Source organism: Trichechus manatus, unplaced genomic scaffold (assembly GCF_000243295.1).
Source record: "Trichechus manatus latirostris isolate Lorelei unplaced genomic scaffold, TriManLat1.0 scaffold00091, whole genome shotgun sequence".
Taxonomy (NCBI): Eukaryota; Metazoa; Chordata; class Mammalia; order Sirenia; family Trichechidae; genus Trichechus; species Trichechus manatus.
Window position 1 is genome coordinate 7,304,538 of NW_004444027.1, and position 18,123 is coordinate 7,322,660.

Here is an 18,123-nt window from a genome sequence, read left to right on the forward strand (position 1 = left end):
GCCAGCAATTTAGGCTGGGCTCAACTTGGCAGTTCTTTTGGTCTCGCTTGGGCTCACTCATGTGTTACAGTCAACTGGTGAGTTGCCTGGGGGCTGGTCGGTATAGGATGGCTTCACCCATATGTCTGGCAATTGGTATTGGCTGTTGATTGGTGCTGGCTGTTGTCTGGGGTCACGTGGATGATTGGGCCTTCTGTGTTCAGCAGGCTGGCCTGGGCTAATTCACACTGTGGTGATTGCAGAGATGCCAGGAGTACCCAGATAGGACAAGTCCCATGCTGCTAGCAACTTCCAAGTCTGTGTTATATTTACTATTGTTTCATTAGACAAAGCAAGTTGTATGGTTTTGCCCAGAGCCATTGTGGGAGGGCCTCCCCAAAGGCATGGATACAGGGAAGTGTGAAGGAATTGGGAACCCTTATTTCAACAATCAAAAGGAGCCCTGGTTGCGCAGTGGTTAAGCACTTGGCTGCTAACTGAAAGGTTGGTGGTTTAAACCCACTTGCTGTCCCACATGAGAAAGATGTGGCAGTCTGCTTCTGTAAAGATTTACAACTTTAGAAACCCTATGGGACAGTTCTACTCTGTCCTATTGGGTTGTATGAGTCAGAATCGACTCAATGACAGTTTTTTTTAATGGGATTTCAGCAGCCTACCACATGGGACACACATGTCATATACCAGACATGTTTTTTGGAGGCGAAAACATTAAAAGTCATGATATAATATAGGGCTTGGCAAACTATGGCCTGCCAGTCAAATCCAGCCTGCTGCCTGTTTTAGTAAATAAAGTTTTATTGAAACACAGCCACGTTCATTTGTTTGTGTATTGTCTGTGGCTACTTTCATGCTACAATGGCAGAGTTGAGTGGTTGTGACAGAGACTGTATGGTCTGTAAGCCTTAAATATATACTGTCTGGCCCTTTACAGAAAAAGTTGATTACCTCTGCTTTAGGCTACCGGGAATATGCAGATTATTTCATGGCAAATTCTAGCTCAAATACCAGATTACCTCTCTGGATTTGTTTCTTTATTTCTGGCCCTCAAGGATTTCCTTTACTTTCCTGCCAGCTCAGGTAGCATTTAAAAAAAAAATAATATTTTTGAACATTTCTAATGGTGAACAGAAAATATATATTTTATTCACCATCTTAAGATTTACTAACCCCATCAAAGTTAAGAGTTCTTAATAGGGAGGGTTGATCTAGATATATAATCCACCATATTGACATAAATGAGATTTAAAAGTTATGAAGACAAATTTTATTTTTTGGAAAATAAAGGTGTGAATTAGTATATTTTGTGGATGACCCTTTCAGCTTTCTGAGGCACTGTGATTGAAGGTAGGGGAGGAGTTGGAACATGGGAATTTGTTGAATAAGAAGCATGTTGATTTGATTGCTACAATATGAATTGTAATTTTGAAATAAAATTTGAGCTGTGCAACAGTGGAAATATCATAAAAATATGTATGCTCTAGTTTTTGTTGCCTCTAAAGAAGAATTGAAATATTCTAATTTGTGTTGAGAATGTGGAGTATCGAGCAAATATCTTAATGTTTAACCCCTCCCCCCCTTTTTTCTTTTATTGCTTCTGTTTCAAAATTAAGCCAATGTTTATGCAGAGCTATAAATAGAGGGGTTCAGATGAACTCTAAAGATTGCCCAGGTGTTTCCTCTCAAGTCTCAGGAATGGAAATGAATTGATACCTTCCTGGAATTTCAGACATGACTTAATAACCTAAGAGAAAAAGGTTGCTAAGAAAATTTCCAAATGTCTACTGCTTACACTATTATTCTCTAGTAAAATATTAATAATCAGTTAGAATATTGTGATTACTTGTTTGCTCAGACTCTTTTCAATTCAACTCTTCTCCTTTACAGTGTTGTTACTGTTGGTTGTGTACCCTTGAGTTGATTCTGAGTCATAGTGACCCTATGAGAGAATTGCCCCTTAGGATTTTCTAGGCTGTAATCTTTACAGAAGCAGATTGACAGGTCTTTTCTCCTTCTGAGCAACTGGTGGGTTCAAACTGTAAACCTTTTGGTTAGCAGCTGAGTGCTTAACCATTGCACCACCAGGGCTCCTTTCCTTAACAGTAACAACATATTTGCCATTTATTGAAATCCTACCATGTGCCAGAGACTCTAATAAGCAGTTTTTGAGTCTTTGAATTTTTCCATTTGATTTAACAATCCTCATGAGTTATCCTACTCTGTATTTTACAGAGTGAGTATTGAGGCTCAGAGAGGATAAATAACTTACTCAAGGTCACAGAGCAGGGATTCTAACCTTATTTTCTCTCAGCACAAAGTTTATGCCCTTGACTATGATGCTAAGTCACCCAACTGTCATTATGTTCCAGCTCTTTTCCACCCATCTATTCTCACTTCTGTCCAGGTCACAAATTCTCTTTCATATCTATCCTCTACTATACTTTTGGATATATTGGTGTGCTTCTTAATGATTACTGTAAGGAAAATACTAAGCAATTTTTTTTTCTTTGTCTTACTGATGTTTAGAAGAAAAAGGACAAGACCCTTTTAAAAAACAGTTCTTGCTAATAGCTGGTGTGTTAGAGACCTACAGCAATGGTGAAGTACAGAACCACAGAGGCTGGTAAAGAACCCACTATTTGATATGAACACTACTGCCAAGGTAGAGGTTGCATTGGGAAGCATAGTTGTCATGGAAACCTGTTCCTGATTGGACAAAGATAGTTATGGGGTCTTACCCAGACAGAGACAGGGAAGATTTCTTTCCCCAGGCTTTTTTTCGTTCTAATCATGAAAGGGAAAAACAAAAAGGCAGAGAGAAGCTGTGATAGAAAGGTCCCTCTGGCACATAAGTTAAAGAGACTTCAGATCCCTGGGAATAGCAGGAAAGGAGAAAAAATAAGGCCCCTAGCTGGAGTAATTATGGTAACGAACTAATTAAAGATTCTTGACGAAGGTGGGGCTGGGGGAGAGGGAAAGCTGGTTATACTGCTTGGTCTCCCCTCTGAAGCCTCTGGTACTCAAAGCCTTGCCAAACACGTCAGCCCTGGAGGGGTCTCACTTGAAAGAAAGAAAAACCAAGGCTCTGCTAAGATGGGTAATAACTGCTGAGGTTTAGTGTGAGAGAAATATCAGTCTGTACTCTAGTACTTGCATTAATTTCAAAATTGCTTCTCTTGTGTTTGTAATTAAGTTTGTAAAACTTTGGTCACAACCTGTGAGTGTTGTTTGCCAAGAAAGGAAGCGTAAGGACCTGGACTGTGTGCCCCTGTTCCTTCTCTCACAGAGCAGTACCCTTGAGCCTAAGGCACCATCTGGTTTCTTGTGGGCAGGGGCCAGAATTACAAAGGAGGTACTCTGGAGGGGTAATCAAAATACACATAGCCAGCCTTACCACCTCCCTGCCCCCAACCTATTGTTGTTAGGAGCCTTTGAGTTGATTTTTGACTCGTAAGGACTCCATGTGACAGTAGAACTGCCCCATAGCATTTTCTAGGCTGTAATCTTTACGGGAACAGATCGCCAGGTTTTTCTCCTACGTAGCCTCTGAGTAGGTTCGAACCACCAACCTTTTAGTTAGCAGCTGAGTGCTTAACCATTTCACCACCAGGGCTCCTTCCCAACCTATTACCTGATGGTAAATGTCAGAGTTTCCACATACATGATGATCACAAACCAAAGAACCAAGGCTAATGTTTGTCATGCCTGCTCTGCATGGGTATACACTGTCTCATCACGTGATGAGTGAGTGAGTGGGTGTAAGTGTGCATGTAAAAGCAAGTGTGTGTTCAGAGAGACTGCATATTAATGTCAGTATGGGTATTTTTGTGTAGATACTTATGGACCAGTGATTCTTAAGCCTTAACTGGAGTTGTGATCAGGCATGTAGAACAACAGATCTACAGTGTCTAATAATAGCCATGAGAAGAGGTGACCCCAGTACTAATAACACATGATTAGAGCTGACTATGGCATGTAAGCAGAACACCCACTACCGGGCTCACTAATGGGTCTGTTACACTGCTGGGTGACTGCCTGTAGTGAGATTTGAGCCTAATGTATGTAGAAGATACAAGGGGGCAACAATTCCATAAGAATCTGGAATGCCCATTAGGAATCAAAGTATAAAATAAACCTGTAATGAGTCAGAGCAGTGATAGGCAGTCACTTAGAGAATACAGCTTGCAGGTCTGTAGGACTTTAGAGTAACCTGATGGAATGCATTGACACAGATAAAAGAAAAAATAGGACCTCAACAGGGAGCCATGACAGCCTAGAAAAGGGAGAGTCCTGCTGGTACCCTACTGTGGGCTCTGTACGTTCTGCTTTGCTAGGCAGACTCATGGAGCCTAGCACCTTTAAACTTTTATCTTGTATAACTAACTTCTCTTTTTCTGATCCACACTCTGTAGAAACTTCTAATCTTTTGTCTTCCTGTGGAGATTATTTAAGAAAGAAAATGAAACGAGACCAGGTCAGTCAGCCAGACAGTTCTGATTCTCATTTCAAAATCAATAAAATGCCATTCTGAGATGAATATCTCAGTCTATTATGAGTTCAGTCTGCATAGGTTATTCTTTCCAAATTGAATTAACTTTGAGCTGAATTAAATGATAAAAATGGAATTTTTTTGGCCTTGCAAAGCTGAAAGCCAGAAACTAGACCATCACGGTTTCCCGAAGGCTATGATGACTCCTTGATTTCCCTGGAGACTCTCTGTCCCTTACATATGTTCATAATTTTATTTGAATATGAGTAGGGATTGACTCGATGACAATGAGTTTTTTGGTTTTGGTTATAAAAGTGGCCATCCTCCTGTAACAGGCTTAAGTAAACTTCTCTTCCTAGGATTCGTTAATTAACATTGAATCCATAGCTCACAGACTGAGAAACTTGCATCTGCCAGATGTTTCAGGTTGAATTCTTACTCAATCTGAGAGCCACCCACCACGAGCTTCCTGCACCAGAACCAGGAACTGTCTTAGCTTGGATGCAGGATAGCATCTCGTACAGCCAGCAGACCTTTATTTGACCACTGTCTCTGTTGGGTTTCTGATCTGTGTCTAAGGAACATACTGAGAAGTAATTTAAGTCTTAGTGGCCACCATTCTGTTCCTAAACTGATTTCCAAGGATTCATTCATGCATTTGGTGTTCCTTAAAATCTCAGTGTATACTTGGCACTAGAGAACCCACAGGAATCTGGAATGGAATAGTTGTGAGGAGACCAAATTTCAGGTGGACTTTTTTGAATAAATTATATACACCATTTATTGGGAATGTACCACATATAAGACATTGTACTGAGTACTAGGGGAAAGTTGTTTATGATATGAAGTTGAATAATACTATTAATAGTCCCCATCTTGCAGAGTTCTATTCTCTATAGTCAAATGAAAGCTTGATCTTTCATATTTGTTTTAAAGAGTTGGGCCGACCCTGGCTTCCTCTTTATACACCCACACACATACACATAAACACACACACACACACACACACACACACACACACTCTCTCTCTCTCTCTCTCTCTCTTCCCCCACCCCAAACAGTTGTTATGCAAACCAACTGATTAACTGGCATACAGTTGCTTTACTACATTGATTTAGAAGTAATTGAGCTATTCAGATTCCTGAATACCCTGATAGAGAATTATTCTTATGTTTTATAATAATGACTGTAGCGATGAAAATATGAAAAGACATTGTTCAATGGATAAGCATTCTGGGTTAATTTCAGTGCATTAGCCTAATACACAAATACCCCAATTCTGGCAAGAAAACCCAGGGTATTGATTCACTGGGTAGTATCTTTTCACATTTTGCTTACAGATGTTCAGACCAATTCCATGTTTATTAGTCTATTCAAAAGCTTTTAGAAATCTGCACAGCCAAGTGGCACCAAAACCTGAAGTATGAAAAGAACTGCACACATTTTTCTCATAAGTGAGATTTACACAATCACCACAGAAAGTCTGAGGCCCAGACACTTTCCTTATCAATAGAATACTCTGATGGATTTTCAGGCAAAATGTTAGACAGAGGCCCCTGAGCATGGGAGGAGTAGAGAGTGGGAGTCTTCATGTCACCTTCTAGTGGTGTCGATGCCCAAGCCATTTCACTCTCTGAGCCTCCGTTGCCTCACGTGTAGGAAACCCTTCGGGACAGTTCTACTCTGTCACATGGGTTACCATGAGTTGGAATTGACTTAAGGGCACCTTACCAAAACAACAACAACCAAAAATGGGAGTAACGTCTGCTTTATGAAGCCAAAAGAGTTGTGGCAAGGTTTTATTTGAAAATAAAATTATTTCAAATTGTAAGTATTCCAGAAAATCCAGGACATATGCTTCCTATCACTCTAGCTCTTGGGCACATTAAAGGTGAAAGTGATGGGTCGTGGAGCATTGCTTGGCAAGAGCTTGAGGTCAGCCCACAATATGTGTACCTGCCACTGTCTTTCTGTTCTGTGTTATTAATAGGTCATATACACTCCCTTCCCCAAATCCATGTAGTTATTTGTTTGATGCTTAAGAGCTCTAACTAAGCATTGAAGATACTTTTTTAGTTTGGCTTAATTTCTGAAGGGTTTGGGTGGATGTACAGATCTATGCATCTTACATGAGATTAATGATCTCATTATTCTTTAAGGTGGTGATGAGTTTTGTTATTAGCAGATTTTATCCAGCAACGTAAAAATCTTTCTAAATTCATTTTGCAGACTGCATTAAATCCCTTTTCAGTGCATAGTCAGTCTTATTGTACTCATTTCAATGTCAGTCAAGGTAAATTACTAAATTATTGACATATCCCTGGAAATGCAAGAATCCTGGCCTTCAGCCTTGCTATGAGCAATTTAATTGCTTTTTGTTCCTCTTATTTTAGACATAAACTTAAACACGTAGCAGGCATGATGGAAATGCTTATCTCTTTCAAGCCAACAGGGAGAAAGCAAACTTCAAGGGCAGGGACACTGTAAATCTCAATTATAACCCCTAGGACCAAATACAAGTTCCCCACCCAACTCTGTCTTCTCCACTGCCCATCCACATGGCTATTCAAGACATATTAGTTGAATGGACACCTGAATGGACAAAAAATAGGTAATGGTAAAACTGATGGGTTTGTTTTTATTAAACTTCTATCAACAGAAAAAACAAGCTTGGCTTTTTGACAAGGGGCACTTCTCTGAAGAGCTGACATCAGGAGTCATGGTGCGTAGGTCAATGGGAGATCATGACATTTTAGATCTGGAAGGGACCTGGAAGGGACCTATTAGTGAACAATTTAAAAATAAAAAAATCCAGCCTAACTGAAATGATAACCATGATATAGTTGACAAAAATATTGATCTCTTAAAATCTTACCATTTCAAACATTGGATCATGGATTCAAAGTGGAGGTGACTTTTGACTTTCAAACTGAGCGACCGTGGGATCCTAGGGCTCTAGGAAGGTGCTTCACAGGTCCTCAAAATAATGAAGTGTTTTACCTAAATTTGCAAATTTAAGTTGCTTGGAGAACCCATTCACAGCTTTTTGCTGTATTATATATTGTTTCTAATATTTTATTTTAAAAAGTTCTTTAAAATGTTTGAAAACCACTGAGATGACTTTATCAGATAAGGAAACTGAGGCTGAGAGAGATTAAGTGATTTCAGAAATAGATTCAAGTAGAAGAGTCACTATAAATCAGAATGGACTCAACGGCAACGGGTTTGGTGGTTTTTTTAGAAGAGTTGAAAATTTATTTGTCTCCCCAGATTATGGTGTTGCTAGAATCCTGAAAGGAAGTTAAGGCCTTGTTTCCATTATACTCTTTTAAGTGAGGATGAAGATCATGAATTCAAAGTGGAGGTGGCTTTTGAGTTTGAAGTGTAAGATTTTAAGAGATAGATATTTTTGTCTACTATTCCATGGTTATTCCAGTCAGGCTGGGTTATTTTTTTTTTTAATTGTTTACTAATAGGCAGTTCTTGTGTTGGCTAGATGCTTTAAGTGCTGTCTGCTACGGCCAGGAGCAGAGCTGAGGGTGTGACAATAAAGAGAACCTGGAGGAGCTTCTCTTGTTAACACATGCTTTAGTATTTTATGTTTCCCTGGGATGTAGGAATGAGAACGGAAATTATTAAACAAGAGAGTGGTTTCCTTGCTTCCTCCCCTCACTCTCTTTCAAAGCTCCTGCAGATCTGGTTCCCCACCCGAGCTGTGGGTCCCCAGGGCCTGCAGAGTTAGGGCAAACAGTCTACAAACTGACTTGTCACCAAGCATGGCCCACAGATCATAGACATAATAACGTAGGTCACATTTACTTCTGTTATCAATATATAAGGGAAATAACATTGTGAGAAGTAAAACATTCACTGAAAAGTGTTACTGAATTCAGAGCAGCTTTTTGTCATCACATATGTCCTTCATTCATGGATTCTAAAATTAGAGCAGCTATGACAGGGGCTCTTATGCAGCCTGTTGACAAAATAATGTGGTCTTGTAAAAATGGTGTGATGCATCGTCGTCAAACCTCCTCATCTGACTTCGCAAGGGGAGGAGAAAATCAAGATGAACATCAGCTCAAGGCTGATTTCTATAAGTTGAAGGTCAGACATACCTCTTCTCTCCTCCCTTTTCACCAATTCTGACACCAGCACTCCTACTTCTCTGCTGGGTTTGATAATTCATTGCAACAGCTACAGAAAACTCACAGACCATACTCACCAGTATGGGCTTTATTAGGAAAGTAACAGGTTACAATTCGGTATCAGGAATGACTCAGGATACAGTTCTTTGATTGGGACAGCTTTCCTCAGCCATACCCACAGGCAGGCCTCTCTCAGCCTCACCTATTCCCTACTCACACAAGTGTTACAAAGCTCTTTAGCCCCACCAATAAGGGCCAGGAGGCACCCCACTCCACCAGCAAACCTCCTGCCTGAAGGCACTCAGCTATCTTGCTCCATGGGCTGGGAAGCCCACCGTACCATCTCCTGTCAGTCTCCTGGTTTTGCTGCTGTTGGTTCTCTGCCACACTTGCTGCTGCTGCCACTTCTCACTGTCTTGTGCCGTCTTGTGTTACAGCTCTGTATCTCCTCAGTCTAGGAGGTTCTCAGTGTAGCAACCCTGGGTCCGTAGGACGCACCCTGCTCCTGGCTCTTCTTTTTTGGTGATAGTGAGGTCCCCTCTTTCCACCTCTGGGATGGCTCATTTTAAGCCTAAAGCGATGGCAAAACTGACCAATCCCCATGTTAGGGTTTCATAGACCTTATTTGCATGGTTCTACCACACAAGGGTGCCATGCACCTTATTTGTATTATTAGCAAGCTGTCCAATCCCCTTGGTGAGCCACAAGCACCTTATTTGCATAGTCCCACCCAATCATTTGGTAGGAGTTACAAGACCATGGCAAGAAAGGCCAAATAAAAGTGATCCATTACACCACAGGTCTCATGCTCAACTATGCATGGAGCTACTATGCTAAAGAGTAGTTGAGAGTTCCAGAAGTTGAAATGAAATAGACACTGGCACACTTTGCTAGAGATATTTTGAGTTGGTGAAAATATTTAAATTCATCATTAGACATTACAGAGGATGAGAATTTTCTATATCTTCAAAGAACTGGAGGCTGGCAAGCACCAAAACAAGGCACCACAGGACAGCTGTCTTCAGATTATAAAAGGAGCTGTTTAGTGCCTTGCTTTCTTTGTCAGGTCTTTCAGCCACATGCTCCAGTTGTGTTAGTGTTTGTTCTTTGACATTTAAGGGGCTGAATACATTATGACAGCTTGTTCAATCCACCTCTCACCTCGAACAGCTTAAATCACTGCTGAGAACAGGTGTGGTGGTCAAAGGTCAAAAAACTGACATACTTTAATTAGTTAAATGTGTCAATATTTCAGCATATCTGATAATCAGATTCTAATAAAACCTAAGCCAAACCCATTGCCACTGAGTCAATTCCAACTCATAGTGACCCTACAGAACAGAGTAGAATGGCTCCATAGGGTTTCCAAGGCTGAAATCCTTGCAAAAGTAGACTGCTACATCGTTCTCCCATGGAGCGGCTGGTGGATTCGAACCGCTGAGCTTTTAGTTAGCAGCTGAACACTTTAACCACCACGCCACTAGGGATCCTTAAAATTCTAATAGGTCATTTAAATAGGAAATAAATTATATGGAAAGAAACAAAAACATCTCTTATAGCTATGCAACACTAGAATTAGCTTATCTTTTCGTTTTTTCAGGATTATATTCTCAAAGATTTAGAAGGGAGATTAAGAGGAGTTTGCTATAGCAAGTTCTTAAAACATAATTGCAAAAGCAATTGATTAATGTGCCTACACTGATATTTTGAAATCACACATAATAGAACCATAATGTAACATGAGAAAATAACCTTATAGGGGGTTGAGCTTCTCTAGGAATTTTATGTGATATGCTGGGTCTTAATTACTTCATAATGAATGACAATTTTTAGAGCCTTAGAATAAGGTTTCTTTTTTTTTCTAAGTTATATTAAAAATAAATATCTGGGTCAATCACTGCCCCGTCTGCCAAGTTAAAACTACAGCAAGAGGGACTTATACAAAAGCATAGTCACCCATCATGTGAGTGAGTTGACCTAGATATGAACTGAGCGGCTTCAGAAGAGGCCTCTGCTGTTCGCCAGTGTGTGTCCTGCACCTCAGATTTGCCCGAACCTTATCAGCATGTGAATCATTTACAAACCACCGAGTTCCCTCAGCTGTGTGATAAACTTTGCTTAATAAATCCTGGCCCCTGATGCATGGAATTATGTGATCTATTAGGAAATGCCAGGGGACAAAACTGCTTTCAGCGTCTTCAGTCTTTGAAAATGGGAGCTAGTGTCAGTGTCTCTTCTGCAGAAGGATTCTGATTAGGAAGACTGCTTATCCACAACGTGTTTTGAACCATTTATTTGCAGTTGTCTCCTTTTTTTTTTTTTGTCATTTCTTCTACCCTGTCCTCCTCCCTTCCCTCTTTTTTTCCTTCTTTCTTCTAGTTAAGGATAAGTTGTTTTTTTCCACTCCTATACTATTATTGGAGCCATGGTTGCTAACCAAAAGGATTCAGCAGTTCAAATCCACCAGCTGTTCCTTGGAAACCCTATTGGGCAGTTCTACTCTGTCCTGTAGGGTTGCCATGAGTTGAATTCGACTCAACGGCAATGGGTTTGGTTTTCTGGTTTATACTATTATTATTATTATAGTCAGTCCTAAAGAATCACAAAAACTGATGACTTAGTATTTAATGCACACTTATAGGTTTAGGAGAGCAGTTTATAGCATAATATTCTCAATAGATGTTATAATAGTAGCTTATATTAATAGCTAGTTTTTGATCTATAAACCATTTTCACATACTCTATGTTCTCCACTGATCTTTGTAACAAACCTATGAGATAGATACAGCAACATTATTGCTCCTACTTATATATGTACAAACAGCTCAGAAACATTTAGTGAGCTGCTTAGTGTGTCACCCAGCTAATTATAGGTACCGACAAGCTCTTCTGGTGGTATTTCTTTTGGAAAGAAAACAAGATTTTTGTTTTAGACTGTCTCCTTCTGAGCCTTTTCTTCATTTGTTTCCAATAAATGCATTTTCATTTACCTTTCTTGAGCATTTTAGGATACTTAAAAAATACTAAATAAAGCTGTTAAACTCTTCTAGGAATAAACCAGAATTTTGGAAATGATTTATAAGAAATGTCTAGTAGTCTATTGGCCTGGAAGCATTTAGATGAACCTTGTCTATAGAAACATGAGTTTCTTTTTCTTTAGTTGAATGGACCTTAGAGATCATCTATTCCAGTGATTTTTGAAACTTTTATTAAGCAAAAGAATCTTTTCTTCAGACAAAAAATTTTCACAGAAGTCTAATGTTAAAATGTAGTATCAGAGATGCTCTGATTGGAAGAGGGGGCTTCCCTCTTACACTCTTTATTCTTGCCCCTTAGAACCCACAAGCAGCTCAGTTTGTAAAACAGTTGAGGACCAGAGACAACTTCCCTCTGGGCTGAAACACCTCGTAAAAAGGAGATCTTCCAGGTCTCATTAGACACTAATACTTGCTGTTAGGCTGTCCATTGAAAGCTTATACGAATCCACAGGAATGTCAGGGATGCCATCCAAAAAGAAAATTCGGAAGACATGAGAAGGAGGCCCTTTCCTTCTCTGCCTTGATGTACCCAAGCATGGAGCCCTAACCATAGACCTTTTTGCACAAGTTCCAGGTCACACAGCAGAGCTGCCTGAGCATCCAGTTTCTCCCAATTACTTGCACTCCTGAAATTTTCAATTTCAGCTGTAGCTATCGGAATGTATTTGAAAGCTCTCTCCCTCCCCCAGCTACTGTAACACTTATACCCTTGTCAGCAGGTCAGCAGACCTGCTTTGCTCTGAAAGAGTGGGTTGACAAAAAGTCAAAGGTGCCTGAACTTGTATATCTTTGTGCATAAGGAAAAAAAAATCTGTCGCCTTGTTTAAGGCTTGTTCTGTTGTGTTTGATAGTTTGAAAATGCTCCCGGGAAAATCATCTGTCTACTTTTAAGAGTCAGGCTGTAAAATGGTAAAGCAACATACTGGGGGTTGAGGGAGGACCGTGGGAGGAAGCTGGTGTTTGACCACACAGCAGAGAGAGAACATGCAGGAACTCTGGGGTGGGGACATATTGGAGGCCTGGGTTGAAGTGAAGTTCTGCCAGAGAGGACTCGTGTTAGCTAGTGCCAGGCACTTGGGGGCTTTATCTACCCAGAAACACTTTATATTAAATTCTCCACAACTTTTTTAGTGGACTGATAGGTAACAAGAAGTGTGACAGTACACCTGTGTGCAGGGTGGCTAGTGGTTGTAAGTTCTCAGGTGAAGATATCTTTTCTCTCTCCACAGAGTATCAAGATAGGGATAAGCAAGTTTCCATGCTGCCCTTTCAGTGACGCAGGTGTATTTCTCTATTCACCCTTACATCAAGGTGGTGGTAGCTCCTTGGGGTTCCAGCTTTGTAGGGAGTGTTTCCTATTAGATTCCTTACTTTGGGAGGACCCTAGGCTTCATTTCCTATTCTCTTTCCCCCACCCCATGTGGCTTCCAAAGTTGGTAGAAATCCCCATAGTTCTAGAACTTGCTTGCTTTGTACGATTCTTATTTTCACTTTCTGCACATTTCTTTCTTTCATGCTAGCTCAGTGAAGAATTTAAAAGGGATTAAAAATACATTTTACCCAACATTTTAGTTGTATCAGACAGGGAGATTGCTTAAGGTATTGATCTACCATATTCTCCGCCAGGGACATTATGAGGAGCCATTAGTGCTCACAGACAACTAAGGGGTTGTTAATAGAATGCTATTTCCCTTAGGCATGACTAGGAACAGGCCTGAACAGGTGGAACCAAGTGACTTGGAAAGGTCCTTGGGCAGCCTGGAAGTCAGAAGCTGACAGTCTTTCTATAGCTCCAAGCACAACATTATAATTAAACATGGGATATGCTTACACTAGTATAGTTTTATCTCAGAGACCTTGGGTGTCAATCCGTTAGGCAGCTTAGTATTCCACCAGACCCATGTGTTCTGTTCTGTGTGCTTCCATAAGCATTTTCATTTATTTTAACATACTCTGCCTCGATGACCTACCATTTGAGTATAGATGCTAACTAAATATAAATTTATCTTAATATTTGGACCTATTTCTCAGGGATTTGATGAGAGAGAGATTCCCATTTAGAAGGGGACTTGGATTGGTCCAAAAATTAATTCTTTTACTTAAGACATAATTTTCTTTTTTATTTATTTATTTATTTTATTGTGTTTTAGATGAAGGTTTACAGAGCAATTTAGTTTCTCATTAAACAATTAATACACATATTTTGTGACATTGGTTGTCAACTCCGTGATGTGTCAACACTCTCCCCTTCTCGACCTTAGGTTCCCCATTTACTTTCGTCCAACTTTCCTGCCCCCTCTTGCTTTCTCGTTCTTGCCCCTGGACTGGTGTGCCCATTTAGTCTCGCATGCATGGTTGAGCTACTTGTATTATTGTTTGTTTTATGGGCCTGTCTAATCTTTGGCTGAAGCGTGAACCACAGGAGTGACTTCAGTACTGAGTTAAAAGGGTGTCCGGAGGCCATACTCTCGGGGTTTCTCCAGTCTCTGTCAGACCAGTAAGTCTGGTCTTTTTTTTTTGTCAGTTTGAATTTTGCTCTACATTTATCTCCAGTTCTGTCCGGGACCCTCTTTTGTGATCCCTGTCAGAGCAGTCAGTGGTGGTAGCCAGGCACCATCTATTTGTACTGGACTCAGTCTGGTGGAGGCTGCGGGAGTTGTGGTCCGTTAGTCCTTTGGACTAATCTTTCCCTTGCATCTTTAGTTTTCCTCATTTGCCCTTGCTCCAGATGGGGTGAGACCAGTGGAGTATCTCAGATGGCCACTCAAGCTTTTAAGATCCCAGACACTACTCACCAAAGTAGGATGTAGAACGTTTTCTTTATAAAGTATGTCATGCCAATTGAGCTAAGTGTCCCCTGAGACCACGATCCCCAGCCCTCAGCCGAATAATTCAGTCCCTCAGGGAGTTTGGATGTGTTTAGGAAGCTTCTGTGACTTTGTCATGGTCAAGTTTTGCTGACTTTCCCAGTATTGTGTACTGTCTTACCCTTCACCAAACTTACCACTTATCTATTGTCTATTTAGTGTTTTTGTCTCCCTACCCCTCCCCTTCCTCGTAACTATCAAAGATTGTTTCTTTCTGTGTGTAAACCTTTTTATGACTTTTTATAATAGTGGTGTCATACAGTATTTGTCCTGTTGTGATTGACTAGTTTCAGTCAGCATAATACGCTCCAGATTCATCCGGGTTGTGAGATGTTTCGCAGATTCATTATTGTTCTTTATTGGTGCATAGTATTCCATTGTGTGTATGTACCACAGTTTCTTTATCCATTCATCTGTTGATGGGCACTTAAGTTGTTTCCATCTCTTTGCTTTTGTTAACAATGCTGCACTGAACATGGGTGTGCATATGTCTATTTGTGTGATGGCTCTTATTTCTTTAGGATATATTCCTAAGAGTGGGATTGCTGCATTCGTCTAGTATTTCTATTTCTAGCTTTTTATGGATGTGCCATATCGTGTTCTAAAATGGTTGTACCATTTTACATTCCCACCAGCAGTGCATAAGAGTTCCAGTTTGTCTGCAGCCTCTTCAACATTTGTTATTTTCTGTTTTTTTCTTTTGATTCATGCCCGTAATGTTGAGGTGAGATGCTAATTGTAGTTTTCATTTCCATTTCTCTGATGGCTAGTGATCGCCAACATTTCCTCATGTGTTTGTTAGCTGCCTGAATGTCTTCTTTGGCGAAGTATCTGTTCATATCCTTTGCCTATTTTTTAATTGGATTATTTATCTTTTCATTGTAGAGGTGTCGGATTTTCCTATAGATTTTAGAGATTAGAACTTCGTCAGATTTTTCATAGCCAATTTTTTTTTCCCATCCTGTAAGTTCTGTTTTTACACTTTTGGTGAAGTCTTTTGATGAGCATAAGTGTTTAAGTTTTAGAAGATTCCAGTTATCTAGCTTAACTTCTGGTGTTTGTGTATTCTCAGTTATGGTTTTTATCTTACTTATGCCGTATATTAGGGCCTTTAACGTTGACCCTATTTTTTCTTCTATGATCTTTATACTTTTTGGTTTTATATTTAGGTCTTTGATCCATTTTCAGTTAGTTTTGTGTTTGTTATGAGGTATGGGTCCTGTTTCATTTTTTTACAGATGTACTTCCAGTTTTGACGGCACAATTTGTTAAAAAGACCATCTTTTCCTCATTTAATGGATGTTGGACATTTGCTAAAGATCGGGTGACTGCAGGTGGATGGGTTTACATCTGGGTTTTCAATTCTGTTCCATTGGTCAATGTGTCTGTCGTTGTACCAGCACCAGGCTGTTTTGACTACAGTAGCTGTATGGTACGTTGTGAGGTCAGGTAGTGCGAGGCCTCCTACTTTATTCTTCTTCAATAATGTTTTACTTATCCAGGGCCTCTTTCCTTTCCACATAAAGTTAATGATTAGTTTTTCCATCTCGTTAAAGAATAATGTTGGTATTTGAATCAGGATTGCAGTGTATTTGTAGATTGCTTTCAACAGAATTGACATTTTCTCAATGTTGAGTCTATGTATATGTGAGAGTGTTACGTTTTTCCACTGATGTAGGTCTCTTTCGATTTCTTACAGTAGTGTTTTGTAGTTTTTGTCCCTGTTAAGATTTATTCCTATGTATTTTATTTTTTTAGGGGCTATTATAAATGGCATTGGTTTCCTAAATTCCTTTTTGTGGTTTTCTTTCTTGGTGTGTTGGAATCCAACTGATTTTTGTATGTGTAGCTTGTATCCTGCTACTCTGCTGAATCTTTCCATTAGTTCCAGTAGCTTTCTTGTAGAGTCTTTTGGGTTCTCTATGTATAGTATCATATCATCCACGAATGGGGATGGTTTTACTTCTTCCTTATCAATTTGGATATCCTTTATTTCATTTTCCTGCTTTATTGCTGTAGTCTAGGATTTCCAGCACAATGTTAAGTAGTGTGGTGACAAAGGGCATCCTTGTCTTGTTATTGTTCTCAGGGGGAATATTTTCACCCTCTCTCTGTTGAGAATGATGTTGGCTGTTGGTTTTGTATAGATGCCTGTTATTATGTTGAGAAATTTCCTTTCTATACATATTTTATGGAGAGTTTTTATCAGGAACAGGTGTTGGACTTTATTAAATGCCTTTTCTGTGTCGATTGAGATGATCATGTGATTCTTTTGTTTTGCTTATGTGGTGGATTACATTGACTGATCTTCTAATGTTGGACCATCCTTGCATACCTGGTATGAATCCCACTTGGTCAGGGTGTGTGTGTGTGTGTATGTATATATGTATATGTATATATACACACACACACACACCATGTATATATGGTGCTGAATTCTATTGGCTAGAATTTTGTTCAGAATTTTTGCATCTATATTCATGAGAGATATTGGTCTGTACTTTTCTTTTTTTGTGATGTCTTTGCCTGGTTTTGGTATCAGGGTTATGCCGGCTTCATAGGAAGAATTTGGAAGTATCCCTTTCTTTTCTATGTTGTAAAATAGTTTGAATAGTATTGATGTGAGCAGTTCTCTGAATGTTTGGTAGAGTTCTCCAGTGAAGCCATCTGAGGCAAGGCTTTTTTGTGGGGGCAGTTTTGTTTTTTGTTTTTTGTTTAATAACTTTTTAACTCTCTTCTCTTGTTGTGTGTCTGTTCAGATTTTCCACCTCAGTTTGAGTTACTTTAGGTAGGTAGTGTGTTTCTAGAAATTTGTCCATTTCCTCTAGGTTTTCAAATTTGTTGGAGTATCGTTCTTTCATAGTACTCTGTTATGATCCTTTTCACTTCAGCTGGGTTTGTTGTAATGTCCTCTATTTCATTTCTTATTTGGACTGTTTGCATCCACTCCTGTTTTTCTTTTGTCCTTTCAGCCAGTGGTTTCTGGATATTGTTGATTGTTGGAAAGAACCAACTTTTGGTTTTGTTGATTTTTTCTATTCTCTATTTCATTTCTTTCTGCTCTGATCTTTTATTATTTCCTTTCTTCTGGTGGCTGTGGGCTTCTTTTGAAGTTCTCTCTCTATTTGTTGAAGTTGTGTAGCTAATGTTTTGATTTTGTCCTTCTTTTTTGATGTGTGCATCTACTGCTGTAAATTGACCTCTGAGCACTGCCTTTGCTGTGTCCCAAAGGTTTTATTTTATTTTTATCTTTTTATTGTACTTCAGGTGAAGGATACAGAACAAATAGTTTCTCATTAAACAGTAGTACACATATTGTTTTATGACATTGGTTAACAACCCCACAACATGTCAACCCTCTCCCTTCTCGACCTTTTTTTTTTTTTGGTGAAACTATACATAGCCAAAGATACACCATTTCAATAATTTCTACATGCGCAGTTCAGTGACATCGACTGCGCTCTTCCAGTTGTGCTCCTGTTCTCACTTTAGATGAAGGTTTACAGAACAAAATAGTTTCTTGTTAAACAGTTAGTACACATGTTGCCCTATGACAGTGGTTAACAACCTCACTACATGTCAACACT

The 18,123-nt window shown here is 39.6% G+C and overlaps 1 protein-coding gene across 4 annotated transcripts in view; it reads left to right on the plus strand.

The window, feature by feature from the left end:
• Positions 1-18,123, plus strand: part of MSRA (methionine sulfoxide reductase A) — a 798,651-nt gene that overhangs the window by 321,340 nt on the left and 459,188 nt on the right. The window lies entirely within an intron of this gene.